The sequence below is a fragment of the Zeugodacus cucurbitae genome, chromosome 4, assembly GCF_028554725.1.
Source record: "Zeugodacus cucurbitae isolate PBARC_wt_2022May chromosome 4, idZeuCucr1.2, whole genome shotgun sequence".
Taxonomy (NCBI): domain Eukaryota; kingdom Metazoa; phylum Arthropoda; class Insecta; order Diptera; family Tephritidae; genus Zeugodacus; species Zeugodacus cucurbitae.
Window position 1 is genome coordinate 5373260 of NC_071669.1, and position 15472 is coordinate 5388731.

The 15472-nt window shown below is 35.8% G+C and overlaps 1 protein-coding gene and 1 pseudogene across 1 annotated transcript in view; one reads left to right on the forward strand and one right to left on the reverse strand.

Annotated features, from left to right (window-relative positions):
- LOC105221358 (CUGBP Elav-like family member 4) overlaps positions 1-15472 on the forward strand; it is an 867302-nt gene that overhangs the window by 63433 nt on the left and 788397 nt on the right. The gene's annotated exons all lie outside the window — the stretch shown is intronic.
- LOC114803785 (small nucleolar RNA U3) lies at positions 13879-13990 on the reverse strand (annotated as a pseudogene).

Genomic DNA, 15472 nt, shown 5'->3' on the forward strand with positions numbered 1-15472 from the left:
TACATGTTGAACTTCCCTAACTCGAATCACCATTAGCCACAAAAAAACTTCGAGTTAGTGAGATTTCGAGTTACGGAAGGTAATTTGTATGAAATTGTACTTCTCTTGCCAATTCAAGAGTTCGACTTATGGAGAACTTCAAGTTATAGAAGTTCGAGTTATATAAGTACAGCTGTAATATTACCGGGTTCTAAAATTATGGGAGGAAATTCAAGACAACACAAATGTAAAAAGACTCGTGTCACTTAAATCACTTAAAAGATATTCAATGAAGCAAACGGGAATATAATATTCTTCAGAAGCTAGAATACAATAACCATTTTAAGGGGTTAAGGGTAGTCAGAATTTTCAAAAAATATTTTTTTTGTTTTTTGCATTTTCGTTAAGTGTAATATCTTAAAAATATTCTCTGAAAAGTTGAAAATTGATCCCATAATTACTTTTCGAGTTATTCGACAATAACAAAGAGCGCTCGGGCATTCCAAAACTCTCGGGTGAAACTTTAAATACGTTTTTCTCGAAACTATATTTTGTAAACGGGTGACAACTGTAACACTAAAACCCGCTCAGTAGATTTTAATGAAATTTACACAGCTTTTAAATTTTTTAAGAGCAATCAACTGTTGATTTTTTCCTGAAAATCTAGAAAAAAATTTCCTGAGGCTGCCATTTTGTTGATTTTGAAAAAAAAAAAAACAGAACAGGCTTCGATTATCTATTTATAAAACTAATTTTTCTTATCCAATTGACTTTAGATGAACCTTCAAGGACTTATGATTGTCACCGCAAGAACCTTTTTTTGGAATTGTGTCAACACAAACAGATATAACTTTGGAAATTATAAATATTTTTTTAATTCTCGTGACTTCAGGTCAAAACATTGTGTTATAATGCCTTATTATTACTTTTGTAAAATAACATGATTTAATAGAAAAATAATTACCGAAAATTCAATTCAATGTCAATCAACAACTATTTTTTGCATACCTACAAACCTTAGTCGAAATCTGATTTCAATTGGGAACTATAGATCACTATATTTTTAAAGGCATAGGTACTGGACGAAGAATTATTGGTTTAGACATATGTATGTATATACAAGAAGGAGAAGAAGGAAAAAATGAAAAACATTCATTCTCGATATTTTTTTGAAAAACAGGACAGGATAGGCTTAGAATATTAAGTAAGCAAACCAACAGCCTTTTAGAGACAGCTTTATGGGTTATGAAATCAAAACAAGTTAATTGGACGGCGGAATGAAGCTTCTTCTTCTCAAGTAGAAGGTTTCCACCTCTGAAGTCTACTCAACTGCAATGATCTATAAAAATCAGATATACCTATGTAAGTACCCAAGCAAGCTTCTTCTGGAACCCTCTCCCAAAGAAGAACTATATTTTATATAGTCTTCTTAAAATCTTTTTTTGGATACGGAGAAAATCATTGTTTTCCGGAGATGTATTTTATAGCACAGATATACTCTTGAATACTGCACAAAGTTATATAAAACCCCAAATCGTTGAACTTAAATGAAGCCAAAACAAGGTTCTAGTTACTTGTTCTGTGGTAAATGCTCCAACAACCGATCAAATTTATTAAAATTAGCTTATCGCAAATTTCTTTCCCTCTTTAAATTCTTAAATCATCTCCTCCATCCTCCACCAAAAAACAACCAAAAAAATAACAACAAACCATCAAAAGTGCACCCTTTCACGGGCGACACGTGTCAGTTCAATTATTTGTACCACCTTTTGATTGTACTGTCACAGCAGAAAAACGTTCAATTTCAAGCAATCTGGCAGTGAAACGCCCAAAAGCTTCAAACAAGCTACACTGACGCCACGACGCTTTAAGCAATTCACTACGGCGTGTGTGCAGCAAAACCAAATTAAAGGACAACAGCGCAAAGAAAAATGGCAAAAAAACACAAATGGAAATGTTGAAAAATTATAGTTTTTTGTGGTTGTTGTTGTTGTTGTTCTTGTTTTTGTTTATCTACACGTATGCCAGATTTTTTTGTTGCCATCCAATGCCGTTGATGTTGATGAGATGATGAGTTGAATGTAATAAAAAAAGGCCTGAAGACATTTTTACTACTTTCGGTTGTTAAAACGAATGAGGTGAGCCAAACTTGATGGCATTCGCAGGCGTACATATGTGATGTGTGTGTGTGTGTGTGCAGGCGCTTAAAGTTGGCTGCTGTTCGGCGTAAATGAGCTTAGTAAACTAAGGTGTCTAGGGAATGGCAAGTGTGATTGTAAGACTATAAATATAGCTATAGTATTTACATATGTATATTTTTGACTGTAGGCGCTATAAAATTATGGGAAGTAGGAAATTTTACATATTTATTTTTCCGGAATACTCTAGATTTTGACAGAAAGCTATTCGCAGCTTTAATCTATCGCTTACATCTTAGTATCTCCGCCAAATATGTCTAAACAGTGAAGAAGCTTTTGATAGTAGATAGAACGATCCAGGTATGAACTGAAAGCTTAAAAGCTCTTTATCTGGTTCCCAGTTTAAACTGTTTCGGTGAATAGAAAATCATTTAGAGTCTCAAAAAATTAGAAACTGTGATCACATTTATCAACAAGAATGACAGCTTTAAAAGCTCACACTTAAAAACTCCGGTTTGTGCTTAAAAGCTTTATTTAAACCAGACTGAGTATGTAAATGTTTAGCCATGATCGATTAAGCTTGCTTTTAGTCGGCTGTTTCTTTTCTTGCTATCTCTGCTTTAAAAGCTTTATTTTATGCTTAAAAGCTTTATTTGTACCAGACTGAATATTCTACTAATTAGATAAGAATAATTAAGTTTGTTTTTAATCGTTTGCTGCATTTCTTGTGATCTCTGATTTAAAAGCTCTCCTTTAAAAGCTTTATTTTAAGCTTAAAAGCTTTACTTATACCAGACTGAAAAAATAACTGTTTAGCAAAGATCGATTATGCAAACAACACTTGCTTGCTTAAGCTTGCTTTTGATTGATTTTGTATGATTTAACTGTTTAGCAAAAATCGATCAAGCTTGCTTTTGATCGATTTTTCCTTTTAAAAGCTATTTTTTAATATCTCTGTTTTGCGCTTTAAAGTTTTATATATACTAGCCTGAAATGGCGGGACTATATGAAAAAGCTGTACTCAGTTAAAATAAGTCACTTTCTATCTTCGAAGCATATCTGAACTTTTCCTGCAGGCTCAATATCGAACTTAATAAACTTTTATGTGTTGATAGAATTACGACAAAACCCACAGGGGCACTGAAACCGAAGGCGAGCAGAGCAAAGGCAGACTTTTGCAATTCAGCAGAGCCCCAAAGTTTGCTGCCACACACAGTTACCGCCAATGTCATGAAAAATGGCTAAAAAAAACACCACACCAGCAACGAGGCAGCAGCGGCATGAAGATGCTATGCTGAGATAGTGAATAACGGTAGAAATAAAATATACACGCGCCTGCAATGGCATGTCGGCGGAAAGCGTTGTCGGAAAAATGTCCAATTCACAATAACACAAACAACACGAGTAATATGCCACAAAGCAAAAAAGAGAAAAACAGAAAACGAAGAGCAGAAGGAATCAGCGAAAATTGGAGTAATTTTAATGAAAGTGTTTTTCGATAAAATCTCAGCATAAAAATAATGGCAAGAAAAATAACAGCGCCACAAGGAGAGAAATTGCAGAAAAAACGGCTATAATAAAATTAGAAAAATAAAAACAACAAAAAAAGCGACAAGAAAATGAGTGCAAAAGAAAGCGAAAAAAAGCCAAGCGGATAGTGAATAGAATGGCAAGTAAATAAAACACGAATCTAACAATTTGCGGGCAACCGGCAAAAAAACAAAAAAAAAAAAAACGATATAGAAAACCGGAGTAAAAAAACAAAAACTGGAAATGTAGAACAGCAAATGCAGACGCAGAAAAGCAGTAAAAAAGCAAAAACAAATACAATAAATTGTAAAAAATAGAAATTCTAAAAATCAGCAACTAAATGCGCCTGCAGCGGAACAAAAGTTTGCATTGAAAAGCGACAGCCAACGAGGCCAGTCAAGTGTTGATGGTGGCAGGCAGAAATTGTCCAAGCAAATGAAGTTAAGCGTGCTGCATATATACATACATATATACCAGAAATAAATATTTAGTCGTGCCAAATGACTGCTTGTATGCAGAAGAGGAAGGAGGTCGGTGGGGAAATAGCCAATGCGCAAGCATTAAGCCACTGCCAATGAGCAATTGCCACAGCAGCCCGAGACAGCACCGGACATTTTGCACGAACTTGGAAGTGGCGGTTGCAACTAAAAGCCAGTTAGTAGCGGCGTATGGACCCCAGTCTCTCGCTCTCTGTCGAAGTTGAGTTATGCATACACCGGCCATACAAATATTCATCTCTCTGTGTGAGTGTGTGTGTTTGTGATTTGGAAATGAAAGCGAGTTTTGTTTGCGGCAATGCATACTTTTTCTGAATTTAATTAATTAGTGAGGAAATGAAATTGATTATGCTGGACATAGTGAAGTGGTGCATCTTTTCGAAAATCACAAACACAGGCACACACTTATGAGGTAGTACTCGTATATTAAGTAGTTTAGCGTGGAGTGCGGAAATGTTGCACTCAGGTGGTGGCAACAAAGTCAATTGGAAAGTAAAGTTTACTTGCAATTTAAAAGTGAAATGGTAAAAAAAAGTAGAAAAGTTGTTGGAAAATATTTGAAAAGTCACCACTGAGTACGATTGTACGATTTGAAGTAATTCGAAAATTTTGTTTTATAAAGTGAAAAATGCAGTGTTGCATTTTGACAGCTGTCATACATTTCTGTCAAAACCAAAATATACTCATTTACTGAGGTTTCAATATACCAAATTAAGAAAATAACGTAGCAAGCAATTTGTTATAAGCAGTTAAAATAGATAAATAGCAATTTTGAGTGACTTAGAAAGACAGGGTTAAAGGATTACAACCCTGTCATCAAATTTTTAGAGTCCTCAACCTCAACCGATTTACTCTAACATCAAAAATTGGTAGCTAAAGTCCAAAATTGGGATAGCTTGGCCTATAAATAAAGTCAATAGGAAGTTGCCTTCATTGAGGGTCAGTCCTTTGGTATATAAATATAATTTAAAAATAAAAAGTATTTTCATTTTTACAAATCTGAGGCATTACAAGTCAGTTAATTGTAGAAGACTCACTAACTCAGATAGTACAGCATCTTAAATATTCAATTGTCGTCATATATCCCATATATAAGGGTACCCTATAACCCATATATAACAAATGTCATATCATCATCTGATCCCGCTGGGAACTTTTGAGAAAGTGGAAAACCCCGAAAAACCGTGAAGGTATATCCGAGATATGATCTATTGAGTACCACAAAATAGCCCTCAAAACTCAGTAACTAGAGAGAAAGAAAGATAGAGCAAATATATTGAGAGGAAGAGAGAAAAACTATGGAGAGGAAAAGATAGAGAGAGATAGAAATTAGAGAAAGTATATATAGAGAGAAGGGATAAAGAAAAAGAGAAATAAAGAGAAAGTATTATATATGAAGAGGAAGTGGGAAAGAAATGGAGATAGAAAGAGAGAGCAAAAATATTGAGAGGAAGGGATAGAGAGAAAATATAGTAGACCTCACCAACTTGTTACCATGAAAATGTTTTGATTGGCTCTTTTGGGAGAGCGTGTTCAATCCAATTGCTATCAGTTCATTGTAGAAGACTCACTAACTCAGATAGTACAGTATCTTAAATATTCAATTGTCGCCACATATCATAAGGTACCCATATATAAGGGTACGCTATAACCCATTTACAACAAATGTCATATCATCATCTGATCCCACTGGAAACTTTTGAGAGAGTAGAAAACCCCGAAAAGCGATAGACCTTAACTCTTTTTATAACCAAAAACCGTGAAGGTATATCCGAGATATCATCGATTGAGTACATCAACTCAGTGACTGGAGAGATAGAAAGGTATAGAAAATATATTGAGTGGAAGAAAGAAAAACTATGGAGAGGAAAGGATAAAGAGAGAAATAATAAAGAGAGAAAGAAAGATAGAGAAATTATATAGAGAGGAAGAGAGAAAGAAAAATAGAAATAAAGAGAAAGTATATGAAGAGGAAGAGAGAAAGAGAAGGTAGAAAGAGAGAGAAAAAATATGGAGAGGACGAGTTTGGGAGAGAAAGAGAGTATAATATAGTCGACCTCACCAACCTATTTGTTACCATAGAAATGTTTTGCTTGGCTCTTTTGGGAGAGCGTGTTCAATCCAATTGTCATTCCTTTTCTACTTTCTTGCCATTTTCACAGCAAAAATTTTATATTTCTAAACAAATCTCAATACGTATTGAAGGGATCAGCTTAAAACGAAGTTCTAAGTTCTAATTGCAAACACAAAGCCAATAGCTATACAACTCTCTCCAACTTTATCTGCCAAATTCTATTCAGCTCACTTTAACATTTTTTCAAGCTTTCTTCGCTAAACGGCCGCATAGTCAAATCTGCAGTTGAATCACTAATTTTATTTTAAGCATTCTACTCGGCAATTCCCGTCGTTTGTGCCGCAATTTCCGGACTATTAGCACTGCACTTACGCCATGCTCACACTTAATCCGCTAAACGTTGCATAGACGCTTCACATGCCGCAAAGTAGCGGAGCATTCTTTGCCTTAAGATTATCGTTAGGTTAGCTCATCATTCGTTAGCTAGCTTTTGCGCTTAATCAATAGTGGAGTTCCCACACAAAAGCTAGCCATTGCCATGTTGCATGCCACTCCATTCATTACCATACAAATGGGTGCGGGCTTTAAAGTCAATGGCGTCCAGTGGCAATCAACGAGATAGACAACCCATTCAGTTAGCGGTGCTCGGTGTTCGTGGAGTGGAGTTGGATGGCCACCATATGACGGCGCACAGGCGATTGAATGAATTTGTGAAGTGAAAATGAGCGCGTCGTATGGTTGAATTGCCTAAAGCGCTCTCACATATGTGAGCATACATAAATGTACGTTTGTTTTGTGTTACTGTGTCCGCGCATTTCCGCATTCGCCATTTCCGCGTTGTGATAGCAACAGCCGGTTGGACGCGCTGTCATCCGCACTCCCGCTCTTTGTGGCTCCTTCTCCTCCTTCACACTCGTTGCGGCGGCTGTGTCATTACTAACTATTGTATGTATGTGTAAGTGTGTGGTATGTTGCATGTAATAGTCTTTTTTTCAGCATTCAGTTTGTATGCGGTTCAACGCGAATGCGACGCAAGCGTGGTGAGGCGTTGTGCTGCGGCGCGTCGCGCCATAGCATTAGAAAATCAGATTCTTGGCACCAATTCAACATTAAATTGATTTCGCACAAAGCTCTGCGCGATTCGCGTTTCGTTTTTCGGCGTTTTTGTTGTTGTTTCTGCTTTTGCTGTATTGCCTATAGCGTATTCGTGCATGTTCACGCCATCATGTGGCAAGCGCCTGTCGTTGTCGGCTTGCCGCCGCCGCTGTTTGCATGCACTTCCATCGCTATCTGCATCAATTTATCTCGCCACTATTCGGGCTTGAATGCGCTTTATTTTGCGCTTCCGTGCGACTTTTAGGCTGATTTCATTTCATTTTTTTTTTTTTTTGAAAATTAAATTTTTTGCTATTTATTCGCTGCCCAGACAATTTTATAATGGTTCAAATCGTTAGAAATTAATTGCATGTAATTATTGAGTGAGTTTAAAGAACTTTTGAAATAGGCGAGGTTTTGTTGAACCCTGATATAACCTCGAATATTTGAAAAATATATTAAAGATATTAATTCCTTATTTTCATTGGATAAATTTCGAAAAATAAAATTTTAAAAATTATTTTACATTAAAAATTTAATATTTATTTTATTTAAAATTCGAAAATTAAAAAAAAAAATATTTTTATAATTTCTAATATTTCTAATTTTTTATTAACCCTTTTTAATTTTGAAACCATTTTTCAACTGAATATTTTCTCTTTAAAACCCTCCAGTATCAAAATCGCTACTCTTTCTCTTCCGAATCGATTTCCCTTCTCTCCATTCCATATGCTCTTTTACAATACCCTCGCGCTATTCGAGCGTTAAAAAATTGCATCCACGGCCAATTAAATGAATGAATTTCAATTTATGGCCACAAACAGCGAGTCAAAGAAGAATCGTTATGCTTTTGAATGCAAATTTATTTTTAAAAGGTCAAACTACAATACGAAGTATAAAAGATATCGAGTGTTTGCATAAATGTGTGGATATAATTGTTTTAAATATAGATAAGGTCAAGAAAGAACCCAGTAGGAAAATTAAGAAATGTATTAAATGAGGAAGAGAGAGATAAATGGATAGAGACAGCAAGTAATAGAGAGATAGTCAGAGTGAATGATAGAGAGGGAGAAATATAGGAGGTATATATACTAAGATATAGAGAAGAGGGACTTATATATATTTCCTATTAAGGTGGACCTCTATCTCCATCTCTCTCTCTCTCTCTCTCTCTCTCTCTCTATTAAAATAAAAACCCTGTGCGCATTATATGAGTCTTTATCTCTATTTCTCTCATTATTTTATTATCTCTGGCTTCTTGTAAACTTTTTTGTCGATAAATTTAAGGGGTTTTGTGGTTATGTGGGTTTTTACTAATCGATTATTTGTCCCAAAAACCACCAAAAGTATCACTTTGGATAGTTCAGTTTTTTTGTTTGACTGATATTTTTACTATTGAAGGTTTACTAACTCGCTGTTGGCAACACTGATGTCGTAGTTGGGATGATAAAATGGCACTCTATACAAAGACCCAAAATTTGAGAAAATTTCTATCGCAAGATTACGCCAGAAGTCGATGAATATCGGCTTCCGATTTTAGTTGTCACTACCAACATCTCAAATTTGGGTTCAGTCCCCACCCAATATCAGAACAGAAGTACATGCTTTTGAGAAATATAGGACTAGCCACTTAATGATTTTTAGCCAAAGAAAAGCTTTTCATGAAAACGTTTGAAAACGGCTTAAAACTTACGAGACTCTCCATTGGTCGAGTAACTTCGATACTCTGAGAACAAATTCATGCTCTTTACCAAAAATAATAATCAGTTTCCTAGAGGGCACACTCTCGATATTAAATGTACACCACATACAAAGGACAACCGTTTTCAATCGACAAACACAAACGCTCGCCTACACCAAACTTAATGGCATGCAAAATTATAATAAAATTGGTGACTATCATAAAAGATGTAGAGCCGGTGAGAGGAAGCGAAGGTGGCTGGCAGAAGCACTAAAGATATGATTGTCGCAACACACAAACACCGGCAAACTACTCGCTGTATGAAATGGGAAAATCAACGGCTGACTGAATATTTCACTGACCTCTTAGAAGCATTCGCCCGATTTCAGAACAACAACAACAAACACTACTTGATGAGTTGTGCATTTGGCTGTTGGCTGTTGGCGGCCGGGCCGTCCAATTTATACCGCCATCTCACATTTGTCGATTGGCTCGGCTCGGCTCGTTTGCGCTGTGTTGTTGGCAGCGCTGTGAGCGACATAATCAATAGTTGTGACTTCCATTAATGGGTTTCCGGTGATTCAACATAACCTAAACGCGACGGACCACGGTACGGTACGGTGTCAATGTGTTGAACGCTCTAAAGCGACGGCTCGCAAATGTCTGTGTCTGAGCACATGACTTTATTGCGGGCGAATAGGAAGTAAAAATTTGCCTTTCCGTGTTAAAAGGGAGTAAATGGTGAGCCCAACACTAACGCGAACCCTACGAGCTCGTCCACTCTCCATGCGGTTGGGCGAGTTCTCGTTGCTGTGTCGTTTATGTGACACAGACAGCAGCAAGCGACAAGCGAATGAGCGGCGGCCGGAAAGTCGGTGATTATTTTAAAATGAGGCGCAGCAATTCTCTGCACTTCACTACACTTGAGGGTATCATTACAATTTGTTGTAAATGGGCCGTTAGGCTGCCTGCATAGATATAGTTAAATTTGTGTTTTTGTTTGTCATTGTTGTTGTTGACTTTTTATATTTTCCATATTACTACAATGATAATGGAGTGTCGCGTGGCATGAACTTGCCTTTTTTTGAGTTCATTTACAAAAGGCAGCTCTGTGTCCCACGTAAGTGGGCACTTGTTGGTCCGTGGAGAATTTTATATTCTCCATGTTTTTTTTTTTTTTAATTTGCAAATCACTGTCATGTTTTTGGCTTAAAGAATAGTTGTGGGATGGAGTGGAGGCATAACTAGCACGATAGGTTGTTGTAAATGGAAATGCATAAATTATGAGCCATGAGCTTATAATGAGCTCAAAATTGGTAGTCGAAGTACAAATATTTGGCAGCGAGTTGGAAATAAGAGAAATGGTGAGCAACGATAATTTAAAAAATCAATTTATTCACAAAAATCATAGGCAAATATATTTCTTTTTGGCTTGATGTTCCTCAACTGTATCTATGAAGTCAGAGTACATCAATTTGTATAGTTTTTACTTCGGGTCCTACATAATCGATGTAATTCTCAGTTGGTTTATGAAATATTGAAAACTATCGAGAAAGTTGATAATTAAAACGCGCAGGATAGTGAGTTCGAAAGACTCTAGATCAGTTCAAGTTAGTTCACATTTTGAGGAGTCAGAGCTCAGAGAGATTAAGTTAAAAATCTCGAGGGTGGGTCAAGAGATGACAAGTGGGGAGTCAGGAGAGGTCAAGCTGATGTCAATATATGGATCAGTGGATTGGTGATCAGGAGAGGTCATGCTTGGGGTCATGGAACATGAAATATTGAGTGAGCTATAATACTTTAAAGTTCAGAATAGAAACGAGAAGGATGCTGAGGTCGAAAAACCTTGGCTCAGGTCAAGTTTATTGACATTTTGACAGGTCAGAAATCAGAGAGATGGGGTAGGTGTCACGATGGGTCATAGAGGTCAAGGAATGAAAATCAGGGAGTCAGCTGAAGTCAAGCTGGTGTCAAAATATCGGTAACTAGAGGGATTAGGAGAGTTGAAGTTGATGTGCAGGAGAAGTCAAGCTGGGGGTAATGGAACATAAAGCTAGGGATAAAAAGTGTACTAGGTAGGGTTCAAAGGAGAGAATAAATATGTAATATGTTTTGACGTATTCGTATCGCATTGAACATTATAGAGAAGACTGGTATTATCAAACTTGACTAGATTGGAACAAATTTGATAGGAATCTCATTTGAAATGACGAAGAATTGAATGTGGTGTGCTACAAAGAGATATGTTTTGATAGAAATTTGATGGCATTTGATATTTATAATTTATATAATTTCACATTTTATATAAAACATTTCCGATTTAAATAAATGAAATATATTTAAAAAAAAATTTTCCACCAAAAGATCAATCTCTTTTCAATACAAACAAATTGCCACATATCCGACACCAACTACAAACAGTTGGTTGCTCTTGTTGCTGTTCAGTATTTCACTTACCGCAGAGCGTCGTAAAAAATATTACGTATGATTTTCTGCTTGATGATGCCTGAAGTTGATAGATAGCAACCGCTGCACAGCCATTTAAACGGCTAAAAGTCAAAAGAGCAACAGCGCCAGCAACAACAACAACAAACAGCAAAGGTACAAGCAGCAACCAGCAACAAGCTTGCATGCGTTCGTCTGTATGTGAGTACAGTATAGTGCTGATGGCCAATAAATACGCAAGGACAACGTAGCGTAGTTCCGTCGGCGTCGCCCAACGCCCATTATTGTGGTTGATGGTAGTTTTTATGACTGTCACTTTAACAGTTATTGCTGCTGGACATTGCTGCGATACGCTGCGGCTACCTTTAATGTATGTGAAGCTACTAAGCGTGTGTGTGTTTGTGCGTTTGCTGGCAGAGCGGACACATTAAGGATGTGGATGATTTAAGTGCGTGGTTATAGCTTGCCCAACAACACAAACAATTTAACGTGTATTATAATCACACAACAATAATAATTACAACAATTGCGTTCCGCCTTCGTTGTGGCATACAAAAGTGCGTGAAAAAGTGTTTCGACTCTTTTTCCGCTCAACAATTGCCATTTATTACGAATATGTTGCAAATTGCTTGTAAAAATTCATTTTATTTTTTTATGTATTTGCGTTTTATTTTTCACTTTCATCATTGTGTTGTTGTTGTTGTTCGAAAAAAGTGTTGAAAAAATTTCAATTTTTATACTCTAATTGCCGCATGTTGCCGACTGACGCGCGTTTGCAACAAATTTGTCGCAATTTTTATTATTATTTGTTGCGTGCGGCATTTTACTTGCCACAAATTATAGTTTTTTGCGCCTATACAAGGTTGTTGTTGTTGCTACTTTTTTTTTGAGAAATTTGTAGTTGCCACGATAACAATTGTAAACATGACTGCATAGTTTTTATGCTTTTGTTGCTTTGAGCATATTTTTATAAATTTTTTTCATGATTTTTGTACAAGCAGGGTTGCATGTGTAATAGTTTTTATGGTAAATTTATACTTGGTTTTATGCTCGTTTAATTGGTGCTGCCCATTTCGGTCATATTAGAGTCGTACTACATTTACTCTGAATTATAAAAGTTTTATTTTAATTATAGATATTTAATTCTCAACATTTTTTGAAATTTTTTTTTTTATATTTTACAGTTGTAAGCTGACAAACAGCTTTTTAAATAAGTTTTTTTTCTTAAAAAAATCTCTTGGTACCTAATTTTTTAATGGTGCTTCCAACATATTGCGACAAAATGTATCATTCACATGAGTTTGGAATGGTATTTCATAGTTTGAGGTTAAGAAAAGCTGGACAATTCTTCAAACGCATATTTACATGTATTTATAACTGTTACAAATTTGGGGCAAACAAGTTTTTTATGACCTTTGAGGGCTGTAGATGATTCACCAAATGGCCTATAGTCCAAGCTATATTTTAGACCTAATCTCTTAGAGCTAATTCCTCTAATATAGGTTAATCATACACACACCTACATATTGCTCACTAGTGCTGAAAATACCAAAAATTCCCTAATATAATAAAATAATAATTTTAAACTTTTGTAACTCCTTTAGATCTCTTCTACATACATCACACAATTGTATCCTACGCTTCAAAAGAAATATTAGAAGATTCCATACACTTCTATCTTCATAGTAACAAACTGTTATGTCTGACTACCTTTTGTGGTCACCTTTTTGAGAAAATCGAGTAAATATTGGCGAGTTTAATTTTGTTTGTCTAATAGTTTATTCGCACAGAACGATTAAGAACGATTTACCATACAAAATAAAAATCTACATTAATTCTCAATTAAATTTTAATCGACTCGATCGAAAATGAAATGCAACTCTGTGACAAAGACCGTATTTGTAATTATATATACGTTCTTTGTCTGCGTGTTGTTGTTCACGCTACACGACGGTAAATGGCGCTGCTGAAAAAAAAGGTGCATGGAATCCCTACGCGCGGAAGAAGTTATATTTCTTAGTGATATTCCAAGAAATGCATATCATTTTGTATGAAAGAAAACTAGCGAGAGGGAAAGGATAAAAATATGGTGGAGTGACCAACACTTTCTTAAATTCACATTTTATAAATTTGTTATGCACATTTTATAAAGCAAATTATCATTTCTGCGTTCTGACGGATTGATATCTATAATATTTACAATTGGATTATGATAACTAAAATACGATATGAAATGTCTTACATCTATTTTATCTATATTTCTCGCGAATACCGCATCAATAGTCGTACCTCCTTTTGTCGTAGGATCATTTCTTCCATTGATCATTTCTAATGAAAATTTCTCTCTGAGGAATGCCAGTAATGGTTCAGCTTCTGGCAATGAGAAATTTACATTGAAATATGCCACAAGACAAAATTAGAAATGAAGTTCATAAACTTCACGCTGTCAGATGAAACGATATACCTCCTCATCGCGGGTGCTAATACTTTCGATTTGTAAAGAAAGTAAATGAAGACAGACTACAGAAATGATCCTGTGAAGTATAGTCTTAACTTTTCAACGGCCAACGCAGAGTATTTCAACCAAAAGTCACACAAAATAGTTGAGAATTCGCAGAAATGAAACAGAAACGAAAGAAAAATAATGCGCAAGCATACAATCATACATGTCACCAACCAAAAATTTAAAAATTGTTCTACAAACCCAAGAATTGCTCAAATAGCATAAGCATGGCAAGTGCTTTAAGTTCTCTGCTTTACTCTCATTCATTCTCTCTCTCTCTCGCGTTAATTGTTCAACGCTATTCCCTCTCCACTGAAGCGTTAAACAATAATCGCAACGAAGTCGTATAAGAAGTATAACTTCAAAAAATAAAAATTAGCAATCACCTGATGAAATTAACAAACTTCTTATGAAAACCAAAGGCAAAAATTTGTAAGAGTTAATCGATTATCGAGTAGTCGGCAATGTGAAGGGCACAAGGTGGTTTCTGAATCAAAATTTTAATTGATCAAATTATTTGGCTGTGTGAAAAGGCTATAATGTAACTCATACTCACTGTACCTTCATCAAGCCAAATGAATATGAAAATACATCACTGAGATCTGTGTGAAGTCGCCGTGATATTCGACAATTAAAGGAAATGAAATTTTATAATATGAGAATCATCACCAAAGGTTTAAACAAAATTTATATATCTTCGGGCATTATACGACTTTTCTCTTCATTGGAATGAGTTAATTAACAATCTAAGTAGCTATCTGAAAAACTTTATATATAGAACTCGGAAGTTGGAAATATATAATCTTTTTCAGTTGGATTGAAAGTTTTTTCAGAGTTTGGGTTTGTGTGCATCCGACTTTTTTGGTGAAAAAAGACCCATACTATATGAACGATCTATAATTGGTTTTTTTTTTCAATATTTCCTTATTTATTGAATCTGCTTGTTTTTAAGCCTAACAATAAGTTATAAAATCTTAAATCTATTTAAAAACTAGACCAGCTCAAACGAGTGATTGAGCTGTATTGGTGAAACGTTGCTCTTTAGTACGCAGACATATCCCTTCTTTTTAGGCGTGTTTGATCGCAGGAATGTACTAAAGCATTAGCCAATGGGTTTGGGTGATCACGGAGTTTACATATATATTTCAATCTGCTGTCCTCTACTGCTTTCTTTACCATAGGGATACCAAGATCTTTCTGGATATTTTCATTGCGAATGTACCATGGTGAGCACGTGATTGTTCTAAGCATTTTCGATTGGAACCTTTGTATTATATCAATATTATTGGTTAAGTCTTCTTCTTAACTGGCGTAGAAACCGCTTACGCGGTTATAGCCGAGTCCACAACAGTGCGCCACGCATCTCTCCTTTTGACGGTTTGGCGCCAATTGGTAATACCAAGTGAAGACAGGTCCTTCTCCACCTGGTCCTTCCACCGGAGTGGAGGTCTCCCTCTTCCTCGGCTTCCACCAGCGGGTACTGCATCGAAAACTTTCAGAGCTGGGGCACTTTCATCCATTCGAACAACA